Raw genomic sequence first — 13,088 nt, 5'->3', positions numbered from 1 at the left:
TAACTATGAAAATATTTGAATTTACAATCTGATTTATCAAAGCCCTACAGGGGGTAATTATATAAATATTCCCCCACTATTCTGTGATATTCACCGGCAATGACTGAAGGCTTTCCTACTAGTAGTCGTCGTCATCATAAGTAAATAGTGATACTTAAAAATTGCTTATTTTGCACTTGGTAATCTCTTCATTTGAAAGGAACAGTGCTATGTGCTTGGTAGATTACAAGCAAAAAGGAAAAAAAAAAAAAAAAAAGAAGGAACAGTACTAAGTAACATTGCATTTTCTCTGCCCCATGGATAACAAAGCAGCCTTGAAGTGGGGTGCCTCCATTTCCTGGGGCTTCCATAACAAAGTACCATAAACTGAGGGGCTTACAACAACAGAAATGTCTTCTCTCACAGTTCTGGAGGTCAGAATTCCAAAATCAAGGTGTTGGCAGGGTTGTGGTCCTTCTGAGACTCCTTCCTTGCCTCTTTCTAGCTTCTCGTGGTGGCCATAAAGCCTTGCTTTTCATTGGCTTGTAGTTGTATGACTTCCTCCGTCTTCACAGGGTTTCCTTCCTGTGGGTCTAGTTTCACATTATCTTCTTACAAGGACACCAGTCATATTGGGATACAAGCCCACCCTAAAAACTTCATCTTTATTTTTTCATTGTGATGAAAACATGGATATAACACTTACCATCTTAGCCATTTTTAAGTATACAGTATAGTAATGTTAACTACATGTATGTTGTTGGACAACAGATTTCTAGAACTAATTTATGTAGTAACACTGAAACTCTATACTCATTGAACGATTTTACTTTTCCCCTTCCCTAGTACCTAGCTACTACCTAATACTATTTTCTGTTTCTAAGAATTTGACTATTTTAGAAATCTTATATGAATGGTATCACACAATATTTTTTTTGTGACTGGCTTATTTTACTTGGCATAATGTCTTCAAAGTTCATTCATGTTGTAGCATATGAATGGATTTTCTTCCTTTTTTTAAGACTAAATAATATTCCATCGTGTTTATATGACACATTTTCTTTATTCATTCATCCATTAACAAACATTTAGTTTGCTTATGCAATTTGAATATTGTAAATAATGTTGTAAAAAAACATAAATATGACAATATCTCTCCAATATCTCGTTTTTAATTCCTTTGGATATATATCCATATGTAGGATTGCTAGAACATTATTGTAGCTATAAATTTAATTTTTTGAGGAACCTCTATATTGTTTTCCATAGTGACTGCCCCATTTTGCATTCCCAGCAACAGTGCATAAGAGTTCCAGTTTCTCCATACCTTTTCAAATATGTATTTTCTTTTTGGTTTGGTTTAGTTTGGTTTTTGAAAAGGAGTATCCATCTTAACAGTTGTGAGGTAATATCTTATTGTGGATTTGATTTGTATCTCCCTGATTATTAGTGACAATTAGCATATTTTCATATGCTTGTTGGCCATTTGTATGTCTTCCTTGAACAAATGTTTGTTCAAGTTCTTTTCCCATTTTTAATATTTTTGTTGCTGTTGTTTTTGCTGTTGCTGTGGTTGTGGTGGTGGTTGTTTACTTGTAGGAGTTCTTTATATATTTTGAATTTTATGCTTTTATCATACTCATGGTATGCAAATATTTTCTCCAGTTACGTAGGTTGCTTTTCACTCTCTTTGCCATGGAGAAGTTCTTAAGTTTGATGTAGTCCCATTTGCCTATTTCTGTTTTTGTTGCCTGTGCTATTGGTGTCAAATGCAGGCAATTCTTGCCAATACCAATATCAGCAAGGTTTTTCTCTGTTTTTTCTTCTAGGAATTTTATAGTTTTATGTAGTACATTTTGGCCTTTAATTCATTTTTAGTTAATTTTTATGTTTTTAATTAAGTGTCTAACTTGACTCTTTTCCAGGTGGGTATCTATTTGTTGGAAAGACTATCCTTTCCCCATTTTACAACTTGGCATCATTTTCAAAGATCATCTGACTACATAAGTGTGGGTTTATTTCTAGGTTCTCTATTCTGTTCCATTAGTCTCTATGCCTGTCTTTATGTGAGTACCATACCTTTTTGATTACTATTGCTTTATAATATCTTTTTTAATTAGTCAGTGTGACAACTCCAGTTTTGCTTTCTTTTTCAAGATTGTTTTGGCATTTTGGGTTCCTTTTAAGTCCACATTATGATTGTTAAATTTACCTGTCACCTTGACTGAATTAAGGGTTACCCAGATAGTTGATTGATGTTACTTCTGGGTGTATCTGTGAGAGTGTTTCCGGAAGAGATTAGCATGAATCAGTAGACTGGTAAAGAAGATATGCACTCACCAATTTGGGTGAGCATCATCCAATGCCTTGAGAGCCTTAATAGAATAAACATTTAGGGAAAAGGCAAACCTTTCTTTTTTCTCTTGAGCTGGAATATGCATCTTCACAGGCTCTCAGACATCAGAATTTATTATTTTTCAAAATAAGCTTTCTTCTTTATTTTTTTTTCTCTGCTCCTTGTGAGATACCAATAATGGACACATTTATCAGAATGCTGGTGTTCCATGAGTCCTTTGGACCTCTTTATGTTTTTCATTTTCATTGTTGTTGTTCCTCTGACTCAATATTTTTAAATGACCTTTTAAGTTTAATGACTTATTCATCTGTTTGATCAAGTTTGCTAATGAGTCCTTCTGGTATTTTTTAAAGTTTATATTCTCTAGAATTTCTATTTGGTTCTTTTTTATAGTTTCTTTCTTAATATTTTCATTTTGTTCATGCATCATTTTCCTAATTTCATTTAGTTTTCTATCTGTGTTATCATATCACCCTTAGCTCCTTTAGAATAATTATTTGGAATTCCTTGTTTTATATTTCATAGACAGGAGCAGTTTTGGAGATATATTTTTTTCCTTGATTGGGTCATGCTTCTCTGTTTCTTCGGGTGTCTTTTTATTTTTTGTTATGATTCTTGCCTTTTTAAAAAACAACCTCCTGTCTCAGTCCTCATGAATCAGTTGTATACAGGGAAACACTTCCATAAATCAGCCAAGCTGGAAATTCTGGGGATCTCTCAATTTTTCATGGAGATTCTTCTTCTCTGGGCTTGGAATGTAATTTTTGAATTAGAGAGGTTTGCAGCGTTTTTTTTCTTTTTCCTTTTTTTTTTTTTTTTCTTTTTGAGGCCTTGTAGTTTCTTACTTCCCCTGTTGTCTAACTCTGGCATTGTAGATTCTCTGGTGCTGCAACAAACCCACTGAGCTCTCTTTTGTGCTCAGCAAACACAGGCATTCAAAGTATGTGTTTTTCCCATCAGTGCCATGAAATAGATGAGACAGAAACCAGTTCCTCAGGCATCTAACCCCCAAAGCTAAAACGTTTGAAGCATGCTCCACTCTTTCCTTTCCCTCCTGAGGAAGCAGCCACAAGTTGGGCTTATCCTCCTCAAATGTGAGCTGTTCTGATTTGAGGGAGAAACAGAAACAGCTGAACTGGAACAATTTTCTTGTTCCTTTAAATGAGGCTATTTCTGGCTTTCAGCTTACCTGGTTACTATTAATACAAGAGTTATTAAGAAATTATTTTTAGGCAGCTAGAAAGGGTAAAAGAGTTCTTAGTGGAATTTTCCTTTAATAAAAAGCAGCCCCCAAACCATTTCTGTTCTAACAGAAAGGAGCCTTAAAAGTCAAGTTGCAAGCATAGATATGCAAGCCAGAGGCTTTCATATGTAAATGCAAGCAGCTCTACCTAGAAGCCAGGTACATTCAATATGGTAGTTCCTGCTCCTTTTTTCTTGTCACCATGTGTGCGGGTGTCATGGAACCATGGCATCAGCCAGGTAAAACCACATGTGTAGATGTCATGGTGACCTTCGGGTAGAAGCCACATTTGCACAATAAAAGATTAGGACGAGAAGGCCCAGTCTTTTTGTGCGCGATGTAGACGGCACACCTGGTCAAGCCAATCCCCTGGGCCCTATGTAAATCAATTACTGCCTTCTCAAGCCTCTGTACAAAATCAACTGTGTTCCGTCCAAAACCCTGAGACATCCTCTTGGGCAACTTGCTTTCTCAGCATGAGGAAGCTTTCTCTCTCTCTCCTTCTTTGTCAATTAAACTTTCTTCTCCTAAACCCACTCCTCATGTGTGTCTGTGTCCTGAATTATTTCTAGGTGTGAGACAACAAACCACAGGTAATTCCCCAGACAACAAAGCCGTTTCATTTGGGGACTCTTTTGGGATCTGGATCAGAAGGGAGACAGAAACATTGGAATGGTGAGTATGGAGTGAACCTCAAATCTGCCCTTTAGTCTCAAGACTCTCTTCAAACAAATTTTCTTTCCTAGAGAAGCTGGACATCATGTGTGGGTGGGAGAAATACTGGAGCAACTGAGGATTTTTGGCCAAAGCACAACATGGTGTTATTCAAAGGCCTCCAACAGCCCGTCTGGGTGTTGGTATGGATCTCCAGCTATCCTGTCACAAAATTTTCCCTCTTTTCTAACCACAGTTGCTATGTCTTCTATCCTGTGTTTATGCAATGTGCGGGAAGTTTTACAGTTCATGTAAACAGTTCTGTTGGGAAAATGCCATAGTACTGGTGAGCACATGGTATTTCTCAGCCAATACCACCACCTAATGGAAATAGAAACCCTCTTGATGGGGCACGTTGTAGGTCCTTTGCTGTTAATACCGCAGCTTCCCAATTCTCTCTTTTCGTGCCTCTAGAAAAGCCCCTTCTGTGAATGGGAAAGATTTGCCTTCAACAGTTAGGAGTAAAATGTCCTTTGTAGCCAAATTTTAGTTCCAATACTGTCCCGTCTACGGCAGAAATTGTCATTAGGCCTCTACATTCATTTCAGGCACCTGTTCTGTCTCCAAGTAAAATAGTACTTGATTAGGTAAGGGGATTTTAAGTTTAGAATGTAACCAGAACCATTTTCCTTAAGGGTGAATGTTTTAGCACGGGCCATAATAGCAGGCAACTAGCACATTCCCTCCGTTAAAGAAGTCTTGCTCAAAAGTGACTGTTACAGTCTTTCAGAGATCCATTTTTTCAGAGAGCCAGGCAGATCCCATAAGTTTAGGAAATCAAAAGGGATTCACGGGAGGATAACTAAGGCTGTGTGGGTAAAGCGTGGTTCAATCCCATTACTTAGTTCATCCTCTTCCATGGCTTGGAGGGCCACACTTGCAACCACAGCCAGGACATTTAACATGGTGCCGGGACTCAGGAACCAAGGACAGAAAACGGTCAGGCAGACGCTCCCACTGTATTCCACTCCACCCTGGGTCACAGTGAAAGGAGAGACACTAAAAGGACACTTTTATTCTCATTTATTTTTCTAGATAGAGACACTAAAAGGACACTTTTATTCTCATTTATTTTTCTAGATAGGTAACAAACCAACTTCAGCTTGCACCCCACAGGAGTGCACTCTGAAACACTGGTACTCCTTTAACTTCAGGACTTTGAAGAGAAAAGCAACTCATTTTCTTTTGCACAAAAGCATGGCATTTCTACTAAACCTTTGCAAGCATCGTAAGGTCAACCCAGCCTTTGTAACAGGCATATCAGGCAGGCCTATAGAGAATAATCTCCCAGAATTAAAAAAGCAACTTCCAAGGTATTCATCTGACAATCCCCCTTATTTGGGGCCACCTCAAGTTCCCTTCTCATTACGGGCCCTTAGGCAAATAAAGACTTGGACCAATTTTCTGACAACTCCAATAGGTATATAGCTTTTCAGAATTTAACTCAGATGTTTTACCTCAGATAGAAGGATGTTATGCTGCTCCTAATCCAAACCTTAACCACATATAAAAAGCAGGCAGCTCTGCAGGCAGTAGAGAATTTCAGAGATGAGCAACGTGTCTCCTATAATACACTAAAAGGGAAGAAAGGAGATAGGGAAAGTGAAGAAATAGCAGAAACTCCATTCCCAATAGGAAGTGAAGCAGCTCCTCTTGACAACCTTGATTGGAACCCCAATGGCTCTGCAGATAAATGGAAAAGAAAGGACCTTTTAAAATGCATATTAAAGGACGTACGAAGAACTAAGGCCAAATCTCTCAATTATTCTAAACTGTGTATGATACACCAAAATTCAGATGAGAATCCTGCAGCCTTTATGGAAAGACTGAAAGAGGCATGAATAGTGCCCACCTCCTTATCCCCCGATTCAGCCAAGGGACAGCTCATTCTAAAGGACAAATTTATTGCACAGGCAGCTCCCAATGTTAGAAAGAAACTACAGAAGCAAATTATAGGACCAGAGAGCACCTTAGAGAACTTCCTGAAGGTGGCCACTTTGGTCTTTTATAATAGGGACCAGGAGGAGGCCTAAGAGAAAAAGAGGAAGCTCAGGAGAAGAACAAAGGCTCTAGCAGCTGCTTTGCAAGATTACAAAGTCCAGGACCCCTGAGGTACCTCTGCTAGTCGCTATCAGTGTGGCAAGCAAGGGCATTTTAAGGAGTCCCAAACAGCAAGAGGAAGCCACCTTGACCCTGTCCAGCCTGTGGTGGAGACCACTGGAGATCAAACTGACCCCGGAGGTAGAGGTCACCAGGTTCAGAACCAGTTTCACAGATTGTTCCAGTAGGACCGAAAGATCCCAGGGCTCAAACCCCCGGCTTCAGTAGCTCAAACCGCCATTACAGCACAAGAGCCCTGGGTGATTCTGTAAATTGAAGGAAGTAAAGTAGACCTCCTTCTAAACTCTACAGCTAGTCTCTCTCTCTCTCTTCACTTCTCTAATCCAGGCCTCCCCTCTTCCCATAGAACCATAAGGGGCATCTCAGGAAAAACTCTAATCCAACATTTTTCTCAACCTCTTAGTTACAGTTAGGAGAACCTACTACTTGCACATGCCTCCAAGCCATTGTCACGATGTCTCTACTAGTCAGAAAAGCCTCAAAATTAGCCCTAGGAAATAACTGTTTATACCCGACATAATGTGGCAAAATTACTGTCCTCTAGGGGGAGCCCTTACTTAGCTCACAAACAGCCTGTAAAGCAAGCGATGCGTAAGGCAGGATATGCACTAGTCACTCTAAATAACATCTCTCTCCAGGCACAAGTGCTCAATTAGCTGGACTAATAGCTCTTACAGAGCAGTTAAATTAAGCACGGGAAAGGTAGTTAACATTCACACTGACTCCAGTATTCTTTCTTAGTTCTCCATGCTCATGCTGCCATTTAAAAGGAAGGACATTTTTTTTTACCACTAATGAATCTTCTATAAAATATCACCAAGAAATAAATAGGTTACTGTCCTCAGTTTTCCTTCCACAAGAAATATCAGTGATACATTATACGGCACATCAAAAGTGAACAAATAAAGCAGCCAAAGGAAATAGGTTAGCTAATGAGGCATGTAAGTGAGCAGCAAGGAAGCTTCAAGGCATCAGCACACTTCTAGCCCTTCTAATCTAGGAAGACTCCATAAGACAAATTAAACCTCAGTATTCCCCTACAGACATAAAATAGGCCACTTCTCAGGGGTATTCTTTCCAGCCCTCAGGATGGCTGCAGTCAGAGGATGGCCAACTCCATTTGCTAGCCTCCAGCGAAAGGAAAGTCCTTAAAATCCTTCGCCAAGCTTTTCACTTAAGAAAGGATAAAACTTATCAATGTGCTCAGAGATTGTTTTCAGGAAGAAAACCTCTAAATTGGTTAAGCATGTAGCCTCTCTAGCTCACTTCCAACAGGAATTAACACAACTAGCAAAAGCCCAACCCCAATAAATAGGACCACTTTTACTTAACCCAGGACATTTGGTATTAGTGAAAATCTCCTCTCTCTCTCCTTCCCTAAACCCAAGTTAGAAAGGGCCCTACACTGTTCTTCTTTCAACCCCCCTGGCAGTAAAAGTTACAGGTATCAACTTCTGAATGCATCACACTCAACTCAAAGCCTGAAGAGCTGAGGAAGGAACCCTTGACAGGCCAGGGGAATGTCCTGAATATCGATGTGAAGAAATGGAAGATCTTAAGCTGATAATCATAAAAGATAAGCAACTGAGTGAACGCTACTCATCCGACTCAGTCCCATTCCTACCTTACCAGATACTTCTTTAACATTTCTACCTTTCCTCTCAAAATTCACTGCCAAATATTAGAACTCCTTTTTAAAGCATACATGCAGGGAGATTTTAATTATACATGGGATTGCATTTGTAACATCATAAATCCCCAAAGGGAAATATTATATCTTGGCAAGTAAAGTTTTAAATGTAAATTATTTTATTATACCACTCTTGCAGTAATTGTTATATTTACCCTACTATTTGCAATAGAGCTATACATTGTGGAACCCACAATGTGAAATTCTGGTTGTAAAACTCTGCTTGCTACAATATTTTGCCTAATTATCATCTTTAAACAGGATTAATAATTGCAGGAAAGACTTAATCAAGGTTTTCTGCTTATAGCAGGAGTAATAGTTACAGACAAGTAAGCATGAAAGTTTTACTATCATTAAATTTGATATAACTTTTTATTAAAGATTGGTAATGTAGTGGACTCTAAGCTATGAAAAGAAAATTACAAAGAAAGAGATTTTATATAAGGAAGGATCTTATATGGCAAATTCTTGTCCTAGAAGTAAATGACCGATTGTTTAATGGAAGGATGTGTAGGACAAGTCAGAAAGTTTAAGTATGTTGTAAGATTGTCTATGGAAGTCATGAAAGAATTTAATAATTAAATGAAAGGAATTGCCAAGATTAACACTAAAGTTAACTACCTGACAACGTATTTCTCCCAATCATATTCCAAGTTATAAAAATGGCCTAAATCTAAAATTATTCCCTAATGGCAAGTCAAGGGAGGTATGTATGTTTTTTCTCAAAATGTTACTTCCATATTAATATTTCTGGTACTGTACAGCGGCATCTGGTGGACGGAAACTGATATTACAATCAATTGGTGTAACTAATAGGTATCAAACTCTACTGTCATAGTTATGTTCTATAATAATGCCACTAATAGTGGTAATCTTAAACTCATATTCTAGCCCTATATTTTAAACCTTCTTATAAAATTTGTCTCTTTTCACCTAGAAGCAAACTCCAAATGGTGCTGCGAACAGAGCCCCACATGGACTTGCCATTCTTCTGAGAACCCTTAGATCAGCCTCAGGAGGAGGCCCAGCTGCTGTCCCCTCACGTGATGCCCCTTTTAAGCAGGAAGTAGCCAGAAAGAATCGCCATCCAACACCCCCTAAAAGCAGTTAGGGTTACATCTCCTGAGGGGAGAATAATACAGGAGTTGTTAAGGAATTAAATTTAGGCAGCTAGAAAGGGTAAAAGAGTTCTCGGTGGAATTTTCCTTTAATAAAATGCAGCCCCCAAACCATTTTTCTAACAGAAAGCAGCCTGAAAAGTCAAGCCGAAAGCGTAGATATGCAAGCTAGAAGTTTTCCTATTTAAATGCCAGCAGCTCTACCTGGAAGCCAGGTACATTTAATATGGCGGTTCCTGCTCCCTTTTTCTTGTGGCCAGGTGTGCAGGTATCATGGCACCGGCCAGGTGCAACCACGTGTGCAGGTTTCATGGTGACCATCAGGTAGAAGCCGCATTTCCATTATAAAAATTAGGATGGGAGGGCCAGTCTTTTTTCTGCTATGTAAACGGCACACCTGGTCAAACCAATCTCCTGGTCCCTATGCAAATCAATTACTGCCTCCTTAAGCCTCTGTACAAAACCAATCACTTCCGCCCCTAACCCAGAGACCCTCTCTTGGGCAACCCACTTTCTCAGCATGAGGAAGCTTTATCTCTCTCTTCTTCTTCTTTGTCTATTAAACTTTCCACTCCTAAACCCACTCCTCGGGTGTGTCTGTGTCCTGAATTCTTTCTCAGCATGAGACAACGAACCACGGGTAATTCCTCAGACAATGGAGCTGTTTCACTATGACTTCATAACTGGTTTCTGGAGTTCTTTTAAAGTTTTTTTGGACACATATATGTTGCTAAGTCAGTGCCTCTGTGGGGCAGTGAGGTCTGCGGCTTCTAATACTACCAAACAGCTGACATTATCCCTGATAAAAGCTCACATTTTTAATATCAAAACCAGATTATTCATGTAACAATATGACTTCCATTATTTTGTATATATACATATATATTCGATTTTTTATTCATTTGTAATTTCCTGATTGTGAGATAAATGACATTACATTTTTCAAGAATGTTAAATAGACATGAGCCTCTCATTTATATCACTACTCGGTGAGTAACGATAACTGATAGCATTGATACAATTACTATTTATTGCAGTGATAGAACTTCCTAAAAATCTATTGGGCTTGTTCAAATTCTAATAAGCCTATGAAACATATAGCATATTAAAATTATTGGTCAATTAAGAGCAGGTGACGAAATCCAGTTGAAGAAATTACCAGCCTCCAAATTAAAAATCATATTTTTTCAAAACTGATTAGTTTAATTAAATAGCATTTTTAGCTTTGGAGCCCTGAGGTTTGAGAACCTGATGAGTACATCTAAGTTTTAAATGTTCCAAAATGTTAGCTTATAAACTAACATAAATCTCAAAAGAATTATGGACATTTTTGGGAGAAAAAAGATGACAATTTCAACAGGATGAGAGGAATTAACTTGTACATTTTTTGGACATCAAATTAAAAATTAAATTTTTCTTAGGTAGTCTTCTTGCCTTTCTACTTCTCTTATTCTACTGAAGCTACCAAACCCCACCCCCAAATTTTGCTATCTTCTACCTTCTTTTCCCCTTTAATGGAAACTTTATACTTTCTAATGCCTCACTTTCTCTTTCACTTGCCTTAAGGCTATCATATAATTTAGATATTTATTTTGGTTTTCCTAGCATAAGATTATTATAATATCATGAAGTTGTGTATTTTTATGAATGCACTTAACACATATTTTGTCTTACTCCTAAACAATGCTTTGAAACATACTATACATATTGTACAGGGTACACACATTATGGTATAATGTACATTGTGCATATGTTTTCAAATTCTAAGTTTGTAAACACTCTTTCCAGAAAGAGAAGTAAGACACTGGCTCTAGTCTCTCTAATAGTTGGCAAGTTCATAGTAACTGTATTCACATCTCATCACATCCAAAACAGGGCCATAAAAAAAAAAAATTGCTATACGATGCTTGATGTGGTGATAATAGATTTTAGGCTAGAGAAAATTAAAAATTGCAGTCTTATAATTTTGAACATCATTTCTTATCTCAAAGTTATTACATAACTGCTACAGTCAAGCTATTATGTATGAAATCTATGCTTTCCTAACATAACAGTGTATAATATAGTATTAATCACTGAAGTTATTTTCAGTTGCATATTTTGATTAGATTTCAATTTTTTAAACTACATGAAAGTTCTCTAAACCATTTTCAGATTCAGAAGCCTTATTTTACGTATATATGTTCAGGAATTTCTATTTCTGCTACAGTATGAAGACCTTAGAAGGCATCACTGTCATCGTTCCTTCAAGAAAAAAGAAAAACTGAACAAACTAAAAATCAAAAAGCATTCTTAAGTGCATCAGAGAATTAAGGTTACGTAACGGACTGATGCTCTTAAAACCAGAGAGACTTTCAAATACTGAAAGTTACAGCTCACCAAGAACGGAAGATGCTAGAAGAGGAAGAAGAGGAAAACTTAAAGGGTTGCTGATCAACTGTTGGTCACGTTGTGTGTAGAAGCTTCAGAGTTAAAAACTCCTGAAGATTCAGCCTTAAGGGTCACTGTAGTGAGCTTTATCCCCAGGAGCTCATCCAGATTCTCATGGTGAAAATATGAAAAAAGCTCCTCATGCTTCAGCAAAAGGGGAGGAAAACTAACTGTCATGGAGAATGCTCATGAAAAAGTAACTAATTTGAAATATACTAAAAGATTATTTTTCTCTGTCCTCAAAGGAAACCACTTTGCAAGAAGTTAACTAAAGTAAAGGTAGGCAAACACTCAATTTCAGCCTTCTCTGGTCTTAGTTGAGAAAGCTAGTTCTGTGTGTATGGTGTCAGTCTGTGTGTGTGGTGGGGGAGGAGGGAGGGACTGAGGGGCACTTACAAACATCACACCCTAGGGACACAGGCCCACTAAAAGACTGAGACTGAATCATGGCATTATTGAAGGCTTCCTCTCCCCACACACCTTACCACCACATCAACAGAGTATCTGTGTCATAGCAGAAGATTACATCTGATAGAACTACAAGGCTCAGACTATATTTAATGAAGAATTTCTAGGGAAACCTAGAGACAACAGGAAAGACAAAACAAAGACAGTAGAGGAAATTGAAGTCATGCATTGGTGAGCACAGCAAACAGTAAAGACTAAACAACTTTCAGCCTCTTAAACATAAACTGTCATACATAATTTCTATTTCCAAATATAACATATCTGACTTCCAACAACAACAAAAAATTACAAGGCATGTTTCAAGGCAAGAGAAAATATAACTTGGATAGACAATGAAATTTCAATTTCTTAGAAAAATTAAAAGTAGTAATATAGTCATTTAAAAAAAAAACAAGCACGCTTTGGGAGGCTGAGGTGGGCTGATCACTTGAGTTCAGGAGTTTGAGACCAGCTTGGCCAACATGGTAAAACCTCATCTCTACTAAAAAATACAAAAAATTAGCTGGGCATGGTGATGGGTGCCTGTAATCCCAGCTACTCGGGAGGCTGAGGCAGTAGAATCGCTTGAACCTGGGAGGCAGAGGTTGCAGTGAGCTAACACTATTGACTCTAGCTTAAGGAACAGGAGTAAAACTCCACCTCAAAAAAAAAAAAAAAAAATGAAAAAAATACTCTAAAGTTACTTGATGATTAGTTTGATGGCAACAGAATATGTAATTTTTGAAACACCAGAAAAATAAGTTTGTTTTCTTATTAATACAAATTATAAATCCAAAGTGATGCAGGGAGTGAAGTTTCCTAAGGAAAATTGACAACATTGGCTGCTAATATGCCCTTTCTTTTTAAGAAAAATGTACATTGCAAAATTTTGAGTGAATTATATTCTTTTAAATTTTTGGATGATGGTGGGTTTTATGTGTGTAAATACATGTTTCTCAAATAAAATAGCATTATTTGGAGTTGTCTAAA

General features: G+C 37.7%; 1 long non-coding RNA gene across 1 annotated transcript; it reads left to right on the top strand.

Annotated features, from left to right (window-relative positions):
• Nucleotides 1-9,950: 9,950 nt before the first annotated feature.
• Nucleotides 9,951-11,946, top strand: LOC129047510 (uncharacterized). Its single transcript, XR_008509239.1, has 2 exons — nt 9,951-10,210; nt 11,431-11,946. It is a non-coding gene; the product is annotated as an uncharacterized LOC129047510 (long non-coding RNA).
• The last annotated feature ends 1,142 nt before the right edge of the window (nt 11,947-13,088 follow it).

Source organism: Pongo abelii, chromosome 7 (assembly GCF_028885655.2).
Source record: "Pongo abelii isolate AG06213 chromosome 7, NHGRI_mPonAbe1-v2.0_pri, whole genome shotgun sequence".
NCBI lineage: Eukaryota > Metazoa > Chordata > Mammalia > Primates > Hominidae > Pongo > Pongo abelii.
The sequence above is the reverse complement of the archived record's forward strand: the minus strand, read 5'-3'. Positions and strand labels throughout refer to the sequence as shown.